Consider the following 16,997-nt stretch of genomic DNA (forward strand, 5'->3'; position numbering starts at 1 on the left):
CCCCCCTCCCCCCTTAAAGAGTTACGTTATTTATGGACGTCCCCTTATAGAACTACCAATACTGCTTCGATTTTTATCAAAATTTTACAGTATAATACTATTATGAAAATATGTTCTTAGTAAAATTTTGAGCCATTTTCTATAAATACTTTCAAAGTTGTAGCAGTTTGAATATGAAAAAAAATGACCGGGTGCCACTTAAGCAAATATAACTTTGTAACGGCTGGATCAAATTGAATGAAATTTTTACACAACATTTTGATATGTATACAGAAAAATTGTCATTGAAATTGGTTCAGTATTTCTGGCTCTATAAATAAAAGAGTAAAAATGTGTTCTTATTTTTTAATCCTCTTTGTACAAAATTTTAAAATTGCAGTTTTCAGGATTCACAATATCTCTCCGCAAATACTAAACTGATTTTGATGAAAATTTTATAGTATAAGCTACATATAATGTACCATTACTGGTTCAAATATCAGCTGTTTTGGTGTACGCAGTCTCAAGTTAAAAAACAAATTGTGTGACCAAATTTTGACCGTATCACCCTTTAACTCAATTTTGCCCAAAATGCAGATGGGACTGACTTGCGATTCACGGCAGTATAGATCATGTTGGAAAATTACCTGAGAAAACTTAAAGATTTATTATAAGCATAAATTCTGTAACTCCCGCAGAATTTTGTTGATGCATTGGAACTCCTTGCGGTTATATGCCAATGCCCAAGTGCTTCGACACCCTAATTAGAAATACTCATGGGCGATTAATCGACTTATAGGTTTGATCATATATGTAGAAGGAAATTGGAACTGGAATGTCCTTATTTAATTTGCTTTTAACTTTTTAACATAAATTTGTATTTACCCATCATTATCACTTTTGTTAGATAAATAGCGCATTGTTATATTCCATAGTCCAACAATGTAACCAACGAATGATGACAAATCAATGCGATTTATCTTTACACTTCCGTTGCTGGCAGGAATGAGACGATCTTCTATGTTATGGCATGGCATTAGGTTTCCATCATCAAGTATCCGAGTAGTTATTTCAATCGTTATATATGGGTCCAATTGGAGAACGAGGAAGTAATACTTCCTATAGACAACTGGCAAGGATACCAGCCAGCCAGCGCTTTGTCCCGACGACAGTAACCTAATGCGACATCATCATCGTGACGCCTAGTCACCTTGAAGGCGCTGCTGCTACCTACTAGTAAACATCTTCTAGACAGTCATTTAATCAATTTAGATTGATTAAAATTGCATTAGGTATAGGTACATGCGTCGCCACGAATGTCGATGCTGCGCTGCTGATCGATCTAATCGGTATCAGTTTTCCAATTCATGCTCGGTGATAGGAAACGTCACGCGGCCCGTGCGTCAGGAATGTGAAATCTTTCCGTGGTAGGAAGATAATGAATTGAGCTTATATGGAGCCGAGTACTTTACAGGGGCATAACGATCATGATGATGATGATGATAATGATATGACAATGATGGTGGCAGCCTAATTATCACAAGCTTGCGTGAAGGCCATGTCGTTGAACAAATTGGTCGAATGGGGATTTCCCGTTCTAGTCAACAAGGACTGAAAAATGGAATTTGGATAGTTTTGTAGGGTGCATAGTAATTTTCTCAGAGCAGGTTCCACTAAGTAACAACTTGTTGAAACATATTAACTATTCCGTGTATTCCAAACCATTCTGGTATTGCCTTTTCCTGACAGAGGGTTATCTTTCTGACTACAATGAAGTTTAATTACCATAGCTTAAAAAAGTTACATTTTAACGAGATAAGACAGCACAAGAATGGAATACCGGTGTGGTATGAAGTGAAGGATCCGGTACTACAGAACAAATAGGAAACTCAATTAAAAGATACCAAGCCACATTTTTTCCACTCATAGCGCTAGTTGCGAGATAATACGTCATTGTAATCGTTGTGAAGTGGAAACATGAAGAGATGATTTACGCAAATTATGAGTCGGATATTGTTTGTAAGAATTATTGATTGATGCATTGATTAGGGACGAAGTAACTATATATATAGTAGTGAAACCACAAAATCACAACGAAACCCTCGTATTCTAGGTTAACATGAGTTCAGTAAAATGACCCAATTTTCAATATGTACTGATAAGAAGATGTTAAAATCTAACAGAATATGGTCAAATCATATTGCAAAAACGTAATATGCGATCGATGCAATCATGCTCATGAGGGATAGGTAAACAAATTGATAAAATTGATTAACCCCATCAGCACTTGTCGTAAGACTTGCAATGTTGTGACAACATTTTAATTAACATTAATTTAGAATACTGGCAATACTGTTTCCAGAGCAGTGGTCCCCAACTTGAAGCTCACGTGTCAATCGTAGTCTTCAATTGTGTCTACAGGGCAAATGAAATATTTTCAATTTGAAGTTTTATCAATAGTTTCATATTAATGATTCATTAATCAGAGCTAAAATTGTAGTTTACGCAACAAGATGCAGAATGGAGATTTTTACAGCACGAGTCGTACATTTATCCAAAGAGGCTTGTTGAGTTGGATAATTACGACAAGTGCTGTAAAAATCGAGTTCTGCACCGAGTTGCGTACAATGTTTTTTGCAATGTTATAAATTACCGTTTGAGAATAGTTTTTAACAAAACTTTTTTATCAAACTGCACACTGATGTTCATAGCCAAGAAAGTTTGATCATAGCAGGTTATACTGTGTTGTTTTTTTTTCACAATTTTTCAAAACTGCGTCCAGAAAGCATGAAGAAGTTGATCGAAAATAAAATCAGTGCTGTAATGGTTCATTACGCAACGCAAATCAGTGCTGTAATGAAGCATTACAGCACTTCTAATTTGGTGTGGGAAAGTAGGCCTCCTGTCAAATTTGCGTGAGGTAAAACAGCCTCTTACGATGAGAAATTGCAAAAAAAAAAAATTAGAAAACCGCTTACATTACCGTGGAACGAGGTAACTTTGATTATGCGGATAACACGAATAAAGCTGGATGAATTTTATGTTTTATACTAGAAATTCCCGGCCATTGCCTACTGCGATACTTGACGTTCTACGTCCAAGTCACCGTTAAAAATGTATGAAAAGACTATTTTGATACATTTTGATCACCATTCTGATGATGACCCCAAACTTTCGGCCGTTGACATCAATAGTTCATCTACTAAATAATATATTTTCTAGATTTTTTGGTGCGCTCGGTAAAAGGCAGTTGACTGCTAATAAAAATAGAGTTCTACACTGCTGCCATTTTTAAATATGGCTAACTCAATTTCCAGCGACTCTGCGTTGAGGTTTAATTTATATTCTGAAAGGTTTTTTAAGTACAGGTTCTTTGATTTTTCGAGTGTGTATGAGATTGGTACTTTACAATGATAGGGAATCGCGCCACTTGGGCGGTGGCTTCTATATTCGTCTGTTTTCCACTATAACTCAGTCAAATTTGAACCAATTGACATAACTTTTGGAATGTGTTGAGATAGGTATAGTATCTACCCGTGTACAACATTTCAAGTTAATTGGTTCAAAATTGACTGAGTTATAGTGGAAAACAGACAAATATAGAAGCCATCGCCCGAGTGGCGCGATACCCTATGTTTGATCAACCCGAAACAAACAGGTCTACAAATAGTTGTCTTATCTAATTCAATCTAAACACATACGCAGCCAGTACGAGAAAACATCCTGGAAAATTTTTGGGGTGGATTACACCCTTTTCACAGAACAGATGTGTATCTTCGAACAAATGTGAAGTTTCGAGGTGGAAGTCGTGAAATTGTCACTTGGAAAACTAGATTGGAATGAATTTCCATGGGAAAATAAAAAATCATCAAAGCGTGCTGCGCCGCCTCCCTATGCTCGCTGCAGGCTAAAGCTTGACTTCCACCACCAGGTTCGCTAGTGTTGAGCTATCTAACGGGCAGTGCTTTTCGTGGCGAAGATTCACCCCCGTGCCCTTTTCCTTGTCAGTCTTGATGCTTGCAGCATATCAATTATGATACAAGCATCAAGGCCAAGCCTACTGCGTCGTGTTTACCACGGTGTACAACATCTAGAAGGTAATACATTACATTTGTACATTTTGCACGGCGACGTCATGAATGAACGTTAGGTTCATTTTCGTTAGTCCTGTCCTCTTCCCTCTTACACGAATTTTAAGACTTTCCGGTGATTTGTTTTGATTCCCATTCGTTGCCGTTTTCTTCTTTCGGGGAGAAAATTGACGATAAATATCTATGCCAAACTCAATTCCAGAAATCTATGTTTTGATGACGTTTTTCAAATCTTTCATTGAGTTTTGCATAGAAATTTAACCTCAACTTTCTCCCCGAGAGAGAAGAAAACGACAACGAATGGGAATCAAAACAAACCACCGGAAAGTGTCAAAATTCGTGTAAGAGGGAAGAGGGCAGGAAGAACAAAAATTAACCTAACGTTCATTCATGACGTCACCGTGTGAAATCCAGTAAAAACTTCTATCACTATGCGAAAAACAGAACCACAACCATTCGCACCCAAATCTTGCCAAATATAAACACAGAAATAAACGTCTAACATAGAAAAGATTCAAATATTGAATAACACAATCGGATTAAACTCACCGGTTCCTAAAGTTAAGTTTCTACGCAATTCAATAAAAGTTAGAAACCCCCTTTTATGCATTAAATTCAGATTAATGGTTATTGTTTAGTTGCACCCTTGCTGATGCCAACTGGCTTCAGCACATGTTTTCGGAAAATTCTTGACAATACGATTGCAAACTTGCCACATGCTTCAAATAATCCGCTACAACAGGAAATTCAAAAGTGTCTTGAACTTGAATTCCACCACAATTTTTAATTGGTTTTACAAAACCAATAGAAAACAATGACAGAGCAGCCCAATTCCACGTCTTCACTTCTTCACGGCACACTTCGATGTATCAACAGGTCTACAAAGAGTTATTGTTAACAATCAATCCCACTTCAGGTAAAATGCCCACAAAATAGAAGACACTATTGTTGTGAAACCTCGACTCTCTGGGCGAGAGAAGAATACTTTCATTTCATCTTCTATAATTGATTGTTAGTTTGTTCCATTCTTACTAGTTCTGTTCGAATTATCGAGGCTCGTTACAAATATTATATTTTATTCGTCATGTGTAGTTATCGCACGAGAGCTTTCAATCACGCTGAAACATAAAATGTGCTTTGGTACAGTTAACGGTTACAGACCAACCGTATAGCTGGTAATGATTTTATGTCTTCGTTCCTAGGTAGTTAGCAATTATTTGCTTTCGTAATGGTGACAGCGCGGATAGTACATCGTTATAGACGGAATTCAACAGCTTTTTTCTTCCTATACGTTGGGCTCAACACTGCTTATCGATGGACACTTATCATCATCGCATATGCTTATGACAGCAAGTTGCCAACGCATTTCGCTGCAGCTGTTACGATTCTCCGAGAAATTGCACAATTGTGTAATTTATCATGTTATGACAGCGCCCGGCTAAATAGAGCAATTTTCTCTTGCTCATAGCATAAACAGCTATCCGTCATCATCGTAACAGCTAAAAAGATATCAAAACAACAACGGTCGCGAATCTGGTTTGTTCAAGTATAGAGGCACTAAAATTGATAGTGACTCAGCTCTGTTTCATTTTCGCATTTTAATCAACATGTTGCTGTTATCAACTTTGGGATGTGAATTGTGGTATGTCAGAGGACATTAAAAGAGTTCATCATTTTGCAGTATTGATGTTCAAATGATTCATAATAATTTCACCATGTGATAGTCATTTAGATGCTCACCATATGACATATGGCATGCACGTACCAAATGAATGACCCTGTACTTTGAAGTGATGATGCGGTGACTGACCATAAATTGCGAAAGTTTCAAAACACAATCAAACCAAAACATCTCTTCTAGAAATCACGTTTCAGCGATAGATTGCTAATTGAAGTACGGTGTGAATAGCATGTGGTTGAGAGACAAACAGGCGCAAGTGCGCTGGAAGATTGAGAATCTTCAGTTGACATAAACAACTGAGGTGGCTTATCTATAGGTAGTTTTGTACAATAACTGCTGTTTGGAGGCAAATTCCATTGCAATTAACAAATTCCATTATATGTCATATATACCATACTGTAATTCGAGGTAACATGGGAAAATTTCTTTTGGATTTTCATTAACGAATTGCCTATATATAACTAAGACGCCTCTTAGTTAATATTTGGCTTGAGAATTGGTCAAAAGATTTAGATACATAGTCAGCTCGCCAAAACTCGATATTTGATGAATCAGTTATGAAGACGAGCGATATGCAAAAGTGCGTGATTATTTGGATGCCGATCGCTGAAAGAAGTGCAATGAACACAAATTCATTAATAAACTTTAGCATAATAATGGGTAATTTTTATTCGATGTTCGCAACATCTATGTTTTTGTTCCGATTAATCGATTTTTTGAATCGATGTTGAAGCCCCACGAAATCGACCGAATCGATTTTTTACATTCGATTTTTCTTTCGGTTCAAAAATATCAAATTTTTGTTTTTTAGAATGCACTATAGAATGTTATCTTTAAAAAATACATAAAATCGAGATAAAATGTACATAAAATCGAGGGTCTATATAATCTAAGGTCCACTTAATTGAGCAATACCCATATATTTCAGGTTTATTGGGCAATCCCTCCCCTAAAAGTCTAGGTGAATCTTTATAAAAATTCTGGAGAAATCCTTCTTATGGTCGAGAACGCCTTTTTCAGAATTCTTGCGCATCCTTCTCAGGTTTCTAGGTCAGTTCATCTCTGGATTCCGATTTTTTTTTTTTTTTTTTTTTTGAGAATCCCTCTCAGGATTCTAGATAAATTTCCCTTGAAAATGTGGATCCCCTCTTAGGATCCCTGTCACGGTTCTTGAGCAATCTCTTTCAGGATTCTAATGGGATGTCATTCAAAACTGCAGGAGAATTTCTCCAGGGTTCTAGGAGAATCTCTCTCAGGATTCTGGAAGAATCCTCCAGAGAGTTCTACCTAATCAGAATTCTAGGGAATCTCTGGATTCTAAGGGAATTCATTTCAGGATTTTGGGATATTCACTACCCAGGTTCCCTACCAAGGGTGAAATCCCTTTCAGGATTCTAAGAAATTTCTGGATGATCAGGGTTGATTCCTCCAAGGATTCTGGAAGACCCTCACTTAGAATCCCACTCAGAATTCTGAGGAAATTTTTCTCAGCATTCTTAGAAACATGTAGTAGATTTCTCGTAGATTCATACTGAGAATTCTAAGAGTTGTGACGAAATTCCTTTCAGAATTCTGGGGAATTATTTCTTAGGATTCTGGGAGAATCTCACTCAGGATTCTAGTAGTATCCTTCTCAGGAATCTACGTAAGATCCTTTTGAGATGCAGGGGAAAAATATCATTAAGTATTTCGCGGGTACTCTTCCCAAGAATCTCTGAACATTCGGTTTCCTGGGGTAATCCCCGTCAGGATTCTGGGGAAATTTCTCTCAAGATTCTGAGGAATTCGTATCATGCTTCTGGAGAAATCCTTTGGATTCTGGGGCTATATTTTTCAAGATTCTAAGGAACTTGCTTACAAAGTTGTTAATTATTGAAGAATCTTTCACGAGATCCTGGTCAAAATTCTCTAGAGAAATTTGGATTTTGGAGAATTCCTCGCATAGATTTTGTGATTCGTCTTAGGGAATCCAGTAGAGTTCTGTTTTCTGTATTCAGGAGCAGTTGCGCTCAGAAATCGCTTTCAGTAATCAGGAGAAATCACTGACAAGATCGGAGGCTTCGTGGCCGTGCGGTTAGCGGCGTCTGTCGTCTAGGCGTTTCGTAAGCCTCGGAGTGCCGGTTCGATTCCCGCTCCAGTCGGGGAAAACGTCAAACGAATTCTCGAACTGGGTGTTATGTGTGTTGTCCGTTGTCTCGTGTTAGTAATGTTCAGTCTGTGCAGCCTCTAGCTGAAGACGGTGTAGTGTCGTAAAAAAAAAGATTATGGAAAGATTTTCTTGAGATTCTGGTGTAATAATTTAAAGTATTCTAGTGGAGTCACTCTCAGAATTCAATCCCATTCAGGAGTTTAGGGGAGTTCTTTCAAAGATTCTGGGGAATTGTCTTTCAGGAATCTGCGGTATTTTTTTATGTGGCCGGGGATCAGCATGCTGGGGAAGTCCATTCTAGAAATTTTTGTAATCCCTTCCAGGGAGAATCCTTGTCAGATTTTCGGAAAAATACCTCTTAGATTTCTAGAAATATTTCTCTCAAAAATCTGGAAGAACCCCTGTTATGATCCATCTCAGGATTCTGGGGAATACCTTTCGGGATTCTGGCAGAATAACTCTCAGCACTCTAAAGGGTTTCACCCAGGATTTTAGGGGAATTCTGGGAACAAGTATTCTTTAAGTAAAGATAAGGGGGTGAGGATTCTGGAGGAATGCTTCTCAGGATTCTGGAAGAATCCTATGTTTTATAATTCTGTGAGAGTATATCTCAGGTTTTTTTGGTAATCCCGCCCAGTATTTTGAGGGAACCTTTCTCTGGATTCTGGAGCAATCCTTTTTGGGATTCTAAGCTACCCTTTTCAGGATTCTGGGTCATTTCTTTTAAATTTCTTCGGCGATTCATCTTAAAATTCCGAAAATCTTTTTTTGTGAGAATCTCTCAGTATTCTAGATGAATTTATCTCAATAATGTGGAAGAACTGCTCTTGGGATTCCTCTCAGGACTCTGGGAGTATCCCTCTTGGGATTCTGGAACATTTTCTTTCTTTTAGGATTCTGAGAAAATCTATAACAGGATTCTGAGAGATTCCTCTTGGACTATGAGACAATCCGTCTCATAGATATGGAGTAATCTCTCTCAGGAAAATCCTTAGTAGAATTCAGAGAGAATTTCTCCCAAGATACCGGCTTTCTTTTCTAGTGAAAGTCTCTTAAATAAAGACAAATCAATCAAATTTATTTTCTAGGTAATGTCACTTAGGATTCTGGTGATTTTCAGCATTCTGGAGACATCCCTCTCATAATTCAAGAGGAACTCCTTTCAGAATTCTGGAGGAGTCTCTTCAAAGATTCTGAGGAAATTTCTCTCAGCAGTCTGCGGGAATCCATCCTAGTACTATATGAGAACACTTCTCAGAGTTTTGGGGAACCTCAGGATCTCAGATTTTTTCTTTCAATTCAAAAATATTAGTTTCATTTTTTTTCGGAATACACTGTTTCGAATCAGAGTCGCAAAATGTGCGATGTGCAATCTCAAATTTTGATATTGAATTTATTTAGACAAATAAAACATACCACGAACTTACTACATGCAGCAAACGAATCATTTTATGTTTTGTAATATTTTACAAATATCGAATCGATGTAAAAACATCGATTCAAAGCATTCGATTAAATCGGTGAATGGATTCTGCTGATCTGATTCGAATCGATTCACAAAAATCGATGTCTCAGCCAGATTTGCCCAATGCTGATGGGATATGTTTTGTAAATGTAAGAAGTCAGTTTTTTTTTTCAAATGTAGGCTCAGTGTACCAGTTCTGGTTATAGTACCTCGAGTCTGCCATGGAATACAAATCAATTAGAAAAATGTTGTGAACAAAAGATCATGTTCACAAAAGATGATTAAATTCATACAAACTTCACAATGTGAAGTTTACATTTTGCTCATATTATGGTAGAAATAAATCATTTTCTTTAAAATTTTGGGCTTCCATGTACCCTATTTCGCCATGGTGTACCAGTTATGGCTAATCCCATTAAGCAATGCAGGTAAATAGTGCGAAGTGGAACCGAAATTAAAAAATGCGTCCATAGCTGGTACAGGGTTTCTATCATGATTGGCTCACGCCGTAATAAATACTAAAAGTAGTTTTGGCTCCGTTTCTATATTGTTCCTATAAAGTATGAAAACAGAGCCGGGACCCGTAGCGTAGTGGCTACACGCTCACTTCATAAGTGGATGGTCATGGGTTCGATCCCAGCCCCGGCACTTGCAATTTTTCGTCAGTTGCTCTTCCCTCCCGAGAGCAGCTGACATCTTCTGAGTATATATGCTCTAACAGACCCGGAAACTTGGATATCGGTTAACGGCAACTCATAATGACCCCCAATCGGACTGGAAATGGAACAAGAGCCGCACAGCAACATCGATGCTCATCATTCTACTATGGACAGGGTTAAAAAGTGATAGCAGCGCAAAGGCTTATCAGTTCGAATTAGAATTAGTGGAATTAGAGTAGAATACATTTAGGCGCTGTGCAAAAAGTGTAAGTGCAGCCGCTCACGCAGTGCCCTAGTGGACAAAAGAGTTGTAAATTAGGTTAAGTGGTTGAAGAATAAAAAAAAGTATGAAAACAAATCAATCATTTGACAGGTCTTCTTTTTTTTTATTCCTTGTTGGGTATATAAGTCACTGCGACCTGTTTTTAGATCTATTGTGACAAATGCCCCAGTTTAGTTTAGCTATGTCAAGTTGACGTATCACCATTGGAGTTAGCAATAATCAAACCTTGACTGTAAGCATGATCCCAACACGGTGCCACAGTTCGGATGAACTGTACTACCGCATTGGCGTTTGTTCTCCAGACATCAAGGGGCTCTATCAGCCCCTTGTCGAAGAACCTAATTCTTTTAGCTGCAATTGCCGGGCAACGGCACAACAAATGCTCCGAGTCTTCTGTATCTATGCCGCAAAAGCGACATACATCATCTTGAAGTTTTCCAATTAGCTTCAGATGATACCGGCTCGGACAATGACCTGTTAGAAGGCCAGTGAAAGAACTAAGATCTTTTTTAGAAAGTTCCAGAATTTTACGAGTACTTGAAACGTCCGGCTTTATGAAACGTTTCGACTGCCTCGCAATAGTGGTGTTTTCCCAGTTGGATTTTATTTTCTCATGTTCCCATGCTTTAAACTCCATTCTGAGAAAACAACCAGACACACCACAAAATGGTTCAGGCCCTATGAATTGATGAGACGATCCAAGTCTTGCTAACATATCGGCTTGTTCATTTCCTTCAATTCCACAGTGCCCTGGAACCCAAAATAGCTTCACCTGATTACGACAAGCTAACTGTTGAGAAGTGACTGAATACACTCCCATACAAGTTTAGAAGAGCATGTTGCTGATTTCAAAGCATTTAGAGCTGCTTGGCTATCAGACATCATGCAAATTGTTGAATGTCTGTAGTTTCTGCGTAATCAAATATTACTGCATTCCAAAATCGCCTGGACTTCAGCTTGAAAAACAGTAGGCCACTTGCCCATAGGAATTGATATGTTAAACCCGGGGCCAGTCACGCCTGCCCCTACTTGATCGTTCAATTTTGAGCCATCAGTGTAAAATACGATTGATCTTGGGTGTAGTTCTGGGCCACCATTTGTCCACAGATTTCGCCCTGGATTAATCACTTCAAAAGTGCGTTCAAAATTGTATCTTTTGCTCATCCAATCACTATTATTTACGACGAGAGAGCCGATACTAATTGTTTTCAGAATACTAAGATGCCCTCTCAGGACACCATCAAAGAGTTGTGTAGTTCTTTTGAGCTTCAATGCACTCTTTGCAGCTTCTGATTGAACAAATTGATGCAGCGGAAGTAGGTAAAGTAAAGTGTCAAGCGCTTTAGACAGGTCTTCTTAGTTTGTAGGAATAGTTTTCCTTAGGTAGATAGATAACTGTTACAGGCACCCTACTACAATGTTTTTCTGTATGATCATCTGTGTGTTCTCAAAATAGGATTGTGGTATTTCGTGTATCTTTTGATTTTTTTCGGAATTCAGGTTAAAAAAGTCTACATACATGGGATACACAACAATGATCGGGACAGGCAAAATTATCACTTTTCAAAAAATGGTGAACTAGCTGTAACTTTTTAAAAAGTGCGTCAAAAATTCTCAACTTTTCACTGTTAGTTGGTCAACTAGTTGTCTATTAATGGTCCGAATTTGAGAAAGATCGAGCTATTCTACATAAAATAGGAAAGATTCTATTAAAAGGAATAATTATCCGATAGCCAATATCTCCGGATTCAATGAACCGAAAGCAATGAAATTTTGATCATTCATGACTTATATAATAAGCTTTGAGAAATGTTTGACTTAAGGCGAAACTGGAAGTTTTTTCTCATTTTTTTGGTTTTTGATTTTTTATAAAATAATGAAGCAATATTTTCAAAATCGGGTTTCGTACACATGTAGAGTATGGATCAAGGTATCTCCTGAAATTTTTTGAGGTTGGAAATGTTTTTCGTTTTTGCAGAAACAATTTTTGGATAAAACTTTGTTTAAAAATGGTTTCTGCAAAAACGAAAAACATTTTCAACCTGAAAAAAAATCAGGAGATACCTTGATCCATACTCTACATGTGTACGAAAGCCGATTTTGAAAATATTGCTTCGTTATTTTATAAAACATCAAAAACCAAAAAGTGAGGAAATGGATCCAGTTTCGCCTTAACTCAAAATTGTAAACACGGATAAAAATTTGTAGCGATTTGATTATTTTTCTACAATAGCCTGATCTTTCCCATATTTGGACCATTAATAGAAAACTAGTTGACCAACTTACAGTGAAAATTTGAGAACTTTTAATGCACTTTTCAAAAAAATTAAAGCTAGTGTACCATTTCTTGAAAAACGAAAATTTTGACTGTCCCGATCATTTTGTCTATCCCCTGTCACATTCTAGTGCATAATTTCTTCAGAGAAAAAAGGGAAAAATAATCTGAAACAAATTAGCAAATAGATAAAAGTTTATTCCACTTATTTTCTTTTAATATTTTTTCTACAACTTTGATATTAAGCCGAAACTTTTAATTAGAAAAAAAAAAACAAACTTCTAGGGGATGAATCACAATGTATCAATCAATAAACAATCCCAATCAAAATCACAATTCATGTCATGAACAATACTTTTTATAATAGTAAGTGTTCTTTCCAAACAGCTTTTTCGAAGACACAGTACAACTGGAATCAATTTGGCCATGACAGTTTTTAATCAATGCACTCCAGAAATAGTTCTAATCACCCAAAGGCACTATGTTGATGTACATGGACTATGAAACCTTTTTGGTCTGTTTTGTTTTGGACCAGTCTAATTTATGTACAAACGGGTTTCCTATAAGACGCTGCCACCAATTTTACACCCACCGCAGTTTCTCCACCCAGGCGTCTTGTAGGAGACTCAAATGTAGTAGTATTTGGAATTGCAAATTTGGACAAGAAACAATCACACGTTTTTCTAGGTAAAATTTCTACAATTTCCCCAATCATTTGGACAGTGCTACTGATTAAGTTCAATTTGAATGCAAATTTGCCCTCTTCATCGACCCAAAATAAATTTCAAACTTACCAACGCTGGCCAGTTAACAACTGGCTCACATTTATCGTTACACAAACATTGATTTGCATTCGCAGTGCTGCATTGGTAAGCAAAACAAAGCAAATTACCTATGTATATTTAACAACTCGACCCGTGATAAGTGGCAAACACGATCAACTCCGACTCATTATCGGTTCATGTTGTGCTAGCACTAGGACAACTCTCTGCCAGCGATGGAACATCTCTGGCTGAAAAACAACCCTCGCGCCTAACGTTCATCATATCAGATTAGTGCTCTCAGATCAGTGCGTTTGTGTTGTTTATGTTTACGCGTAGGAAATATTGCGCATAGCCGGCTGTTCGGGCTTGTTCGGAAGTTAGCCATCAATGTTAACTTCTTTTCCCGATCAGCCTAGATAGCTGTGTAGTGTCGGTAGCGATTGTCTCAATTGGCTAAGAATAACACTACGGACCGCCTGATCCAGTGGTAAGAGTCCACTAAACAGGTGATCCCTAATTCATGGTGTTATGCGGCTTTATGCTTACCGTGCCAAGGAATGAATGGTTAGGGGGGTCTAATAAAAACCTAACCACAAACGGAGCCTGTGGAGAATTAGGGCGTCCTCCACAGTATTACGCCCTTACTGCGCTAACCGGAGCAATAGTGCAGTGGACCTTGCGTTTCTCCGAGATAATCAGTTGCCCTTCTTAAGTCTCAAATTTGAGGCTAAATAAGGGCGGGATTATTCAAATGTTGTAAATTAGCTTACATTACTACCTATACGGTTTCGCTAAATGCGTTTTCGCCATCGGCGTTTTTTTTTTTCAATTGACATCGATTTGGTTTGTCGTTGATGTTTCCTTTTTGTGCTGTGATTGTGAAGAGTGTAATCCTGTCTAGTTTGGGTAGTGGCTACGGCTAGGAAACCTCAGATCAATTTTCAACGTAAAAAGCGTGCGTGGCCCAAGTGGCTCTACTTCAAAAAGTTCATTTTCATAGGTTAACTTCTGTATAGGTTACCTTGTGAACCCAGTTTTGCTTCTTTCATTATAAATGAAGTGTCGTGCCTCGAGCATGCTATATCTTAGAATAATGTTAACAGTATGTTTCAACCTTTCCTTATGGATGCCTTCAAGCAAGCTCTTGTATTCAGCATTTTTTCGTTGATATTTGGCAGTATTGCTACGATGATTACATCATCTGAAGTAGCTCAAACATTAATTTGAGATGCTTCAGTTTGATGGAATACTTAGGTAGTACAGTTCATGGATAACTTTACATAGAATTGCACCTAACCAATCTCTGCATGAGCAGAATTTGTCATGAGTTGACTGATTGGCATGTGTCAGATGACGAGTCTCCATTTGACCTTCTTTGCACTTTTGAGTGTTCCTTCGCAAAATTTGCGTATTCAGGCGTCCCTGCTCAACGAATTAGGAAACCTGTACTAATTGGTTGCGACCACATTTTGTGGATAACTCGCTTCCATTGCTACTCCAAGAGAGTTTCATTGTGGTTTTGTACCTACAACGCCCTCCATTGTGGTATACCATAACTATTGCTTTGAAAGAAGCTTGTCCTCTGCAGTCTGTGCGGACTGCAAGAGGTATTCCTGAATGGTACTCTGATCTGTTCAAGTTCAAAATATCTTCGGATAAACCATTCTTTTGTATAGTTACGAATCTCTAGCTTCCGTTTGAGAATTATAGCTATATAATCGACTTAGTGGGCCCTAAAAAGCTCTGCTTAATTCAAATCTTCAGGAGGAAATGGGGTTTTGTCCTATTTTTCTGCAGAGGGATTTGAGTATTTCAAACATGTTTTGAACTCTTGTAGTTTTCTATGGGGTTTTTTCATGGCGTGAAATTACTCTGTAGTTTTATCCCGAAAGGGTGCGTGCGTTGTATAAAGATGGAATGAGTTTCAGATTTATCTGGTTACCTCGTTCTTTCTGAAATGCTTGAAACGCATTGTCGATTATCACATCAGTGATGTTCGTCTGGCTGACATGCCTACTCATGTGAACTCACATGCCTCCCAATTTTGGATGTCCACAGTGACTCTTTTACACAAAGTTGTATATGTTTTCAAGAAAGTACTCGCTCAAACGTAGGTTTTGCGGTAATTTCTTGAATATTGAGAATGCTTTCGATGACGTGCCTTTCAATGTCATATTGAAAGTCGCATGACGTCACAAGCTACCTCCAATGAGCTATAGGCTCTCTTTACGCTTATGCGTTTTACAGTGTCCTTTTCAGGGCACTGAATAAACCCATTGTGGTATGGGCTAAGAGCTCTCATTGCGCTTATGCGTTCATTCCCTCTTCTAGGGTACCCCTTCCTATTTCATCACCTTCCCCTTTCCTAATCCCATTCCATCCCTTGTCCCATTCTCCCTCAGGTAAATGATGAAATAGGCTTATATGTATGGCGATGGCACAAATGTCCCAAATGGAGGATAACGTGCCTCTGGAGCCGGCCTTCTGATACCTGATACGCTGGCCAGTTAACAACTGGCTCACATTTATCGTTACACAAACATTGATTTGCATTCGCAGTGCTGCATTGGTAAGCAAAACAAAGCAAATTACCTATGTATATTTAACAACTCGACCCGTGATAAGTGGCAAACACGATCAACTCCGACTCATTATCGGTTCATGTTGTGCTAGCACTAGGACAACTCTCTGCCAGCGATGGAACATCTCTGGCTGAAAAACAACCCTCGCGCCTAACGTTCATCATATCAGATTAGTGCTCTCAGATCAGTGCGTTTGTGTTGTTTATGTTTACGCGTAGGAAATATTGCGCATAGAGGAAGCATGACCGTACGCCTCTGAGAAATATTGATTACACAGATGAAGAAAAAAAAACTACATCATCAACGCACTAGTAATAATTCTGCTTTTTTATGTCCTCACCTGATGGATTGATATCACGGCTAATTGATAGGTGGTTTTACCCGCAGCACGCCTAGCCAAGCTATACAGCCGAGTTTTTCCGCGTTTTACAACATGCACTGGTATCCGTGGAGGTCAATAATCTTCGAGTACCGACCGCCGCAATATAATACACACGCCACCATGAAAGGTACGGTAGCCAGACAGCTGACGTCGTGAATCACTTTGTGTTCTACTACACGGTTCTCCTTCTTCTGTATCAAAACAGTCGCGGCACTGGCTCGTTCCTTCGGTGCTGGTAAATAAGTGATTTTTCTTCGTCGTCTGATGGATTTCGTGGTATTTTGTTCTTTTGTTCTCGTCGTTTAAAACGAAACCAGAACGCAGTTTTTCTCTTCTTTTCGAGACACACTTACTGAATGACCCTCGCTGAACTAAATCCGTGACTTCATTGACTCGACCTCCGCAAATGGCCTCGTTTCTCCACGGATGTGACGCTTTACATCTATCCTTTATGTAATAACACTGTCACTCGGACGAGTTTCCACACAAGTGATATTGCTCTCAGCACTACGTCAAAATGACTATCTGTGTGATACAATCTAGTTTTATTTGGTTCCCTTACAGCGGTGATGATTTGCTTCGGTGCTTTGTGTTCTTACGTAAAGTCTAGTTTCTAATTTCACACTGAGTACCTTCTTCATAAACTTCCTCCCATAAAATGTTTCAAAAAACGTGCAGCACTACTCC

The 16,997-nt window shown here is 38.3% G+C and overlaps 1 protein-coding gene and 1 long non-coding RNA gene across 2 annotated transcripts in view; one reads left to right on the top strand and one right to left on the bottom strand.

Moving 5' to 3' along the window:
- LOC109430200 (monocarboxylate transporter 12) overlaps positions 1 to 16,997 on the bottom strand; it is a gene marked incomplete at its 5' end in the record, with an annotated part of 40,536 nt that extends 23,539 nt beyond the window's left edge. The window contains 1 exon segment of the mRNA XM_029880307.2: positions 16,269 to 16,997.
- LOC134285423 (uncharacterized) lies at positions 62 to 12,272 on the top strand. The gene is made up of 3 exons (XR_009996367.1): positions 62 to 7,648; positions 8,263 to 10,397; positions 11,658 to 12,272. It is a non-coding gene; the product is annotated as an uncharacterized LOC134285423 (long non-coding RNA).

The sequence above is a fragment of the Aedes albopictus genome, chromosome 1, assembly GCF_035046485.1.
Source record: "Aedes albopictus strain Foshan chromosome 1, AalbF5, whole genome shotgun sequence".
NCBI classification, from domain to species: domain Eukaryota; kingdom Metazoa; phylum Arthropoda; class Insecta; order Diptera; family Culicidae; genus Aedes; species Aedes albopictus.